This window comes from Callospermophilus lateralis, chromosome 14 (assembly GCF_048772815.1).
Source record: "Callospermophilus lateralis isolate mCalLat2 chromosome 14, mCalLat2.hap1, whole genome shotgun sequence".
Classification (NCBI taxonomy): domain Eukaryota; kingdom Metazoa; phylum Chordata; class Mammalia; order Rodentia; family Sciuridae; genus Callospermophilus; species Callospermophilus lateralis.
The window spans coordinates 42,877,639-42,885,818 of record NC_135318.1 but is presented as its reverse complement, the minus strand read 5'-3'; the positions used below and the strand labels follow the sequence as shown (position 1 = coordinate 42,885,818).

At 37.5% G+C, this 8,180-nt stretch overlaps 1 protein-coding gene across 1 annotated transcript in view; it reads left to right on the top strand.

Annotated features, from left to right (window-relative positions):
• The first annotated feature begins 14 nt into the window (after positions 1–14).
• Positions 15–8,180, top strand: part of Asb3 (ankyrin repeat and SOCS box containing 3) — a 106,673-nt gene continuing 98,507 nt past the window's right edge. The window contains 1 exon segment of the mRNA XM_076833036.2: positions 15–152. The gene's annotated coding sequence lies outside the window, so the exon portion shown is untranslated.

The following is an 8,180-nucleotide window of genomic DNA, read 5'->3' as shown; positions in this document are numbered from 1 at the left end:
ACGGAAGCCGGGACGCCCGCTGCGTTTCTGTGGTTTCCGGCAACTGCAACCTGGTGGTAGAGCTCGAATGCGTTGGGCTTTGGGGACTCGACTCTCGGTGACTTGGTTTCAGACCGGCCTTTCTGGCAAAGAATTGGCCGCACGGCGAGCCGGTGAGTTTTAGTGGCGCCGGCCTCTCTTTCTGGCCTCCTGCGCGACTTTCCAAGTGGGTGGGTGGTGGTTTGGCCCGCACTATTTTGAGTGCGGGAAGAGTGAGAGCCAAACTGGTGCTGTTCCGGAGATGAGAAAATTCTAGGTAGCGACGAGAAGTGGGAGGGACACAGTCATCTGCACTTTGCTTTTCGTTTCTATTTGTATACTCACCTTCTCTCCGCCTCTTCTGCTGTGCGATGTGTTCATCTCAGTACTTAGTAGCTTCTGACCGCGCAGGGCGGTTTTGGGAAACCTGGGGTGAGAAAACCTGCTGTCCCCCACGGCAAGAATACCACGGTCCTCCAGAGTTGGCCTGGACCGAGACTCTGGTGGGGGAAGGCAGCTAGACATTGTAACCCCTGCATTTTTACCTCACGTGGGGCTCCTCCATTCCAGGATTGAAATGTTATTTTATCATGGAAGTTTCACACATTTCTTTATGGAAGGGGTCAGGGCCAGGTGAATGTGAAGTTATGCGCTAAGTCGCGCCAGACTCATTCTGAAATTAGACAAAATGTCTTGGTTTCTTCTCTCTCTCTCTCAAAAAAAAATGCCATTATCTGTTTTAATCTCTACCATAATAGGTTGTACAGTGTTGGTCATAGACCACTTATCATTCTCAGGCTGGAGAGTGAGAGAAGCTAGACTGTCTTGCTAAATTTGTTAAAGACTGCGTGGCCCTCTTCCCAAATTTAAGCCAAATAAAAAAGGAAGAGTAGTTCATTTTCATCTCTATAAATTTTCTTTTAACAGGAGGAATCCACAGTATAAAAGGCAGCTTCTATTGTTCCTGAATCCAAATGTTGTTCATAGAATTGCTTAGCATTTCTTAATGCTGATGTGTGTGTGTCAGACCATTGAGACTGGTAAAATTGGCACAGTTCAGCAAGGTAGATTGAACAAATAATTGCAAACTAATGTGGTAGTTATAAATTAGTTAATCTTTATTTAAGCATTTACTCTGTGCTAAGTACTTAAATAAGAACTTTTTATGTATTATGTCATAACCCTTATGAGGCAGGTACTACTATAAATTATATAGTATAAGGATGTTAGGGTAGAGATTAAAAATAGGAAAGTGAAAAACTTGTGGTGGTTAGAAAGGCCTTCTAGGAGAGATGACTATACAACTGGAGTTTTTAAGAATTTATAGGAGTTTGTTAGGCAGATGGGGAAATGCATTTTAAGCATAAGTTGGCCCAGATGGTCCATTAGGGCTTTTTGGTGAGAGAAGGGTGGGTAGGATGGAATCAGCAGCAGGAGACTGGTGCTATAGAGGAGGAGGGGGTCAGTTCAGAGAAGGCTGCTTATGTCTTGGGGAAGTATGTGAGCTTATGTTGAGTACATCAGAACTTGGTAGGGTGGTAGATTTTTTACATTGTAATCACCTGAGGTGACACCTATTTTTCAAATATACAAAGTGTATAAAGAATAATTACAAATGAATTAGGTATTTATTTATTTATTTGTTTTTTTGAGTGTTGGGTATCAAACCAAGGGCCTTGTGCAAGTCAAGTGATGTGTCACTGAGCTGTGCCTCTAGCCTGGATTAAATGTTTAAATGCACATTTTTTTTTTTTTTTTTTTTTTTTTTGGTGGTGCTGGGGATTGAACCGAGGGCCTTATGCATGCAAGGCAAGCACTGTACCCACTGAGCTACATCCCCAACTCATAAATGTTTAAATAAATAACAATAACAACAACAAAAAAATAGAAAACTTAGGGGAGTATTTGAATGAGCTTGGTGTTTAATAGAGATAGGAAGTCCTAAAACCATGAAAGCAAAAAGGTGTTTTTGATTAATAAAAATGGAAAAAAAATGTATGGTCTGTTTTACTTTCTGGGACTGTAGAGATAGAGTCTGCTTTCAGTGGAGTTTATGATTAAGAAGACTTAATGATTTCTGGCATAGATAAATGCAGCAGAGAAACTAGGGTTATGTGAAAGAAAACCTATATAGGATGTGTTAAAAATTGATTATCAGGGGTTTTGTAGATTTAATTGTGTTCCCCACAAAGATATGTTGAAATCCTAATCCACAGACCCTCTGTGTGAACTTATTTGGAAACAGGATATAATGGAGATGTAATTCAAGTTAAGCTGTGGTCATACTGATATAGGGAGGTCTCTAATCCAGTGATTGTTGTCGTTATGAGAAAAATGTAGTCAGGGAGAATGCTGTGTGAAGGGGAAGGCAGAGGTTGGAGTGATCCTTCTACAAACCAAGGAACAGGATTGCTAGCAACCACCATACCAGGAAGAGGCAAGGAGGGAATGTCCCCTAGAGCTTTCAGAGACAGTGCATGAGCACATGTGAGAGCATTGCTCTTCATGACAGCTTGATTTCAGATTTCTAGTTTCCAGAACTATGAAAGAATCAATTTCCGTTGTTTTAAGCTATCCAGTTTATGGCAATTTGTTATAGCAGCCTTAGGAATCTAATATGGGGCAAACTTATCATTCAGGAGTCTGGAGTAGAGATGCAGTAGAGATGGAGGAGTGGTCTGATTTGGTATTTTTTTTTTTCAGGTAGAATATCTTGAACTTGCTGGTAGATTAGATGTGATATGATTTTACAGGGATGAATCAGTGATGATGTCTAGATATCGTTTCATGAGCAACTGGTGTAGCTTACTGAAAGAGGGAAGACTGATAAAAGAACAGAATGCATTCTGGTAGGAATCAGCGTTTCTTGTTTTACTTTTTATTATGAAATAATTTCAAACTTACATAAAAACTAAGAATTATGTAATGAATTCCTAGATTCCCCAGTTGTTAATATTTATCTGATATGTATTTTCTACATACATTAATAATAATAACAGTTTCTGAATCAAGGATCAATTTTAGGTCCGTTAAGTTGTACACGTCAGTTAGACATCCAATTTGGTTAAATAACTCTGAAACTCAGTGGGAGGGGAAGTTCAGGCTGAAGTTCTAAATTTAGGGTTATTGGCCTGTAAATGTAGTTAAAGGCATGGTACTAGCTGAGATCATCTAAGGGAAAAATGAGGATAAAGAAGGGAAGACAAAGGAGGTTGAGCAGGAGGATTGTGAGCTCAAAGACAGCCTTAGTAACTTAGTGAGGTCCTGAGTAAGTCAGTGAGACCTTGTCTGTACATAAAATATATTAAAAAAAAAAAAAAAAAAAAAGGTCTGGGAATGTGTCTCAGTGATTAAGTGCCCCTGAATTCATTCCCCAGTACCAAAAAAGAAAGGTGGTGGTGGTGGTGGGGAGACAGAGGTCATTACATCTCCAAATAGCAATGAAGAATTAACAAAATAGACTAAGAAAGTGTGCCCAGTTAAAGCAGAAAGAAACCAGAAAACAGATATTAAGGAAATCTGGAGAAAGGAATGTTGTAAGGAGGGAGTGAATAGCTAAATGGTTGAGATGTTGCTGAGAAACTGTATTGGGATGTAAGGGATGGTTGAATGTGGCAACATGGAAGAGGAGTACAAGGAAAGGTAGGCCTGATTGGAGTAGATTGAAATGGGAGACTTGCCAAGGTCTATATTAATAAAAACCATATACTTTTGTACTTCAGCAGAGTTGAGAACAGGGCTTCTCAATCTTGGTACTATTGATAGTTTGGGCTGGGTGATCCTTTGTTGTGGAGTATTATCCTGTGTATTGTATGATGTTTAGTAGTATCTTGGCTTATGTTCAGTAGACGCCAGTAACAACCCTTGGCTCTCCCCAACCCCCCAATTTGTGACACCAAAAATGCAGACATTTCCAAATGTCCTCATGCTAAATGACTTGGGTTGAGAACCACTGGTTTAGACTCTTAAGTAAAAAACATGAATATTAATGATGAAGTTTTAAATATCAGTGGAACAGGAAAATGTTCAGGGATAAGCAGAGAACCTTTTTTTTTTTTTTTTTGCATTCCAGAACTTATACAGCTATTCATTACATTTGCAATATAAGTAGTAAATACCTACTTTGCTTTTAATGTAAGTGGTCCTGCATTTCATCTTTAATGGTCAAAAGTCACTTAATATTACCCTGCCTTGGTGTCATTATTATGTATGTCAGTTATCGTCATAGAGGATTTTGGATAGAAAGTTGTGGAAGTTTGTGCTGAATTTGTATCAATTCAAAAGTTAGCCTTGAATTTGTTATTTTGAAAACATATTACTTTTAGTAGTCTCTTGACTTTCTCTCATATATATATATGTTGTACACGTCAGTTAGACATCCAATTTGGTTAAATATATATATGGCACAGAATATACAATTTTAAATTTCATTTAACTTTCTGATTCTTAGATTCTAAATCAATTCCCCTTTATTTGTCAGAGGTACCCTTTTCTCTTAGTGAGGGAGTTGGTCGTTTTTTTTTTTTTTTTTTTTTTTTTTAACCAGGGATTGAACCCAGGGGCATTTAATCACTGAGCCACATCCCAAGCCCTTTTTTGTATTTTATTTAGAGACAGGGTCCCATTGAGTTGTTTAGGGCCTTGCTAAGTTGCTGAGGCTAAATTTGAACTTGTGATCCTCCTGCCTCAGCCTCCCAAGCCACTGGGATTAGAGGCATATGCCACTGTACTTAGTTGTGTTGTTTAACTGCAACACTGCAGTTCTGGGCAGAGGTCAAGCAAGTTGTAGTTATCATCTAACATATTGTTTGGAGGTACTGTTATAGATATTAAGGATACTATAAAGGTGATATAGTATAGATTAAGTCTCCCAAATCATTACCACCTAGGCAGGAAGATAGCCTTATGTAACTAATTATATTAAAAAGGTACAAAGTAAGAGTATGTTAGAAAGGTACTGTGCAGTATTGTGGACATTCATAGGACGGGGTGATTACCTCTGGCAGGGGTGAGAGGAAGAAAGGGTAGAAATCAATAAAATAGTCTTGGCATTTGCATAGGACCTTAACAAATGGTAGCATGTGGTCTTACAGAGCTTCTCCTTTTGATTTCCTTTTTTAGTGTTGTGGTTTTTGTTTCTATGGTTTCTAGTTTCTCGTTTTCATGGATGCCACGTCTTCATGAATTTCTTGGAGGATAACACAACTTTTAAATATTTATCTTCCCTTCTCTCTCTGCTTGCTTGCCACCATGAGGTGAGCAGTTTTGTTCCACCAGGTACTCTTTGCCCCAGTGTTCTGCCTCACCACAAGCCCATAGCAATGGGACCAAGTGACTATGAAATCTCTGAAATCATGATCCAAAATAAATCTTTCCTTCTGTTAAAAAAAAATTTATCTTCTGTTCTCAAAAATAGCTCTGATCCCTTCAGGTCAGTTGTTTGTTTCCATCCTTTTGTGTTTTAAAAGCTTTTCCTTTTTTTTTTTTTTTTATAAATAATGAGCTTTTCCTAAGTGGGCAGAGTTTTAGCTGTAGCTTCACTTTAGGATGCTTTGGGTGAAATGTAAGAAAGGAGTTGCCTTTTCCCTCCTTTCCTTCTACCCTCTACCTAAATACAGAAGGAGAACGTTTTGTTGTGGAGTATGAGAATGCTCCAATACTTCCTTGGTAGACTGTTAATTTAAACAACAACAACAACAACAACAGATGTGATTTTAGCCAAAAGCCAATAATGTTGGTGCTAGACTGTCTATGGGTGATGGAGTGTAGTAAAAGGTTTGTTTGGACATTTTATATAAATATTTTAATTCTGATTTAAGTTCAACAGTCCCTCCTTCTTTCTATTCCTACTGTCTCTAAGGTTGGTACCTCTCAAGACTCTGCTGTCTTAGGGGTCTGTCTCTGAGTCTCTCCTATATTGCTGTAGCCTTCCCACATGTATATGCATGTGTATTTATTCTGGGTTGCAGTTTTCTTTCCACCAGATTATTTCTCAATGTAATTCCAACCACATTCTTTCTTTATAGAAGAAAGAATGTTCAGCGGGATTTTGGTAGGAAGTAAAGGAAAAATACGAGTGCTTAGTTTGTCTTAAACAGGAAGTTGTTGAATGAGTACTATTGAGAAAGTTGGGCAAAGCATATTTTTGTTTAAACATTTGATTTATATTGTGGATGTAGGATGTAGGTATTTAAATTAATCCTTTTATCCTATTTAAAAAAAATTTTTTTTATTTTATCCTTTTTAAAAAAGGTGAGATTCTTTGGGGTTAAAACCTACTAGTTAAGGTACAAAATGAAATAACTGCAATGTCTTGTTTATTTAAATTAAAAACCTTAATTCAGTTTTGTTTTCAGTGATTAGCACAGTGCTTGGCATGTTGTATGTATTCAGTTAATGACAGTTGTTACGTTTGTTCTACTTAAACTTTTTATCTTTTTCTATCATCTAAGAAGATGAAAATTAAGTGAGTTAATGTATGTCAAGTGCTTGGAATAGAACATGGCATATATAGTAAGTGTTACATAGATTTTAACATAGATTTTGATAAATATACTGATGCCTAATTTAGGTAGGTGAATGCCAGACTAAAGAATTTGAATTTATTTTGTATGCAGTGGGCAGGTATTTTTGATAACTGACCAGATTAGTTGTTTATTATACAAATATAATTCTGAGTGCAGAGTAGAGAATATACTGGAAAGAGAAAAGAAATTGGAGACAAGGAAAAGAATGTAAGAACTCTTGTTCTTGCTATATTTATTGTAAGGTTCCTACAGCATGTAACTTTTTTTTGGTACCAGGGATTGAGCCCAAGGATGCTTAACCACTGAGCCACATCCTGAGCACCCCTCCACTCCCCTTTAAAATTTTTATTTAAAGACAGGGTCTCACTGAGTTACTTAGGGACTAGCTAATTTGCTGAGGCTGGCTTTGAACTTGCGATCCTCCTGCCTCAGCCTCCCAGGCTGCTGGGATTACACACATGTGTCCCCATGTCCAGCTAGCAATAACCTTTTACCATCATGTAACTTTCAAGCTGTAAAACAGAGAGGCTTTCAGTCTTCCTTACTAACTTTGTTTTGACTTCTGTTAAAAACTTGAGAAAAAATAAATTTATTGGAATTTATTTGAGCATTAAAAGATTATGAATGGAACTGGACTTGATAGTGTGTGCCTACAATCCCAGTGATGTGGGAGAATGAGGTAGGAGGATTGCAAATTCAGGGCCACTCTAGGCAATTTAGCAAGATCCTTTCTCAAAATAAGAAATAAAATGGGCTTAGCTCACTGATAGAGCACCTGTACACCTGTATATTCTTGGTGGGTATATAAAGTAGTATAGTCATTATGGAGATTCCTCAAAAATTAAAAATAGAACTACCATATGACTCAGCAATTCTACTTTTGGGTATTTACCCGAACTTAGGCGGTGTTCTAATACTTGCTAAATTGCTTAGGCCTCAAACTTTCAATCTTTTTGCCTTAGCCTCCTGAGTCCCTGGGATTACAGGCATGCGCCTCTGAGCTCAACTTCCCCAAAAGACTTGAAATCGGTATGTAGAAGAGATGTCTGCACTCCCATGTTCTTTGAGGCACTATTCACAATAGCTAAGATATGAAACCAACCTAAGTGTCCATCAATAGATAAATGGATAAAAAAAGTGTAGCATACATATGCAATGGAACACTATTTACCCTTAAGAAAAGAAAATTTGTCATTTATAACATCATAGATGGAACTGGAGATTATTATGTTGAATCACATATGCCAGGTCCATAAAGAAAAATGTCATATGTTCTCACTTGTATGTGTAATCTAAAATAATCAAATTCTAAGAAGCAGAGAATAGAATAGTGGTTTCCAGAGGACAGCGGGTATGATAGTAATAACAGAGAGATGATGATCAAAGGGTACAAATACTCAGATAAGGGGAATTTTTTTTGATATATATTACATAGCATGGATATGTGTGTGTATGTGTGTGTGTGTATGCAGTAAATTATATTTATTGTACATATTCAGATTTCTTTCATCTGTCTGTCCTGTCTTCATTTCTTTTGTTGAAAATATTTTTTTAGTTGTCAATGGACATTTATTTATTTATTTATTTATGGTGCTGAGGATTGAACCTAGGCCTCACACATGCCAGGCAAGTGCT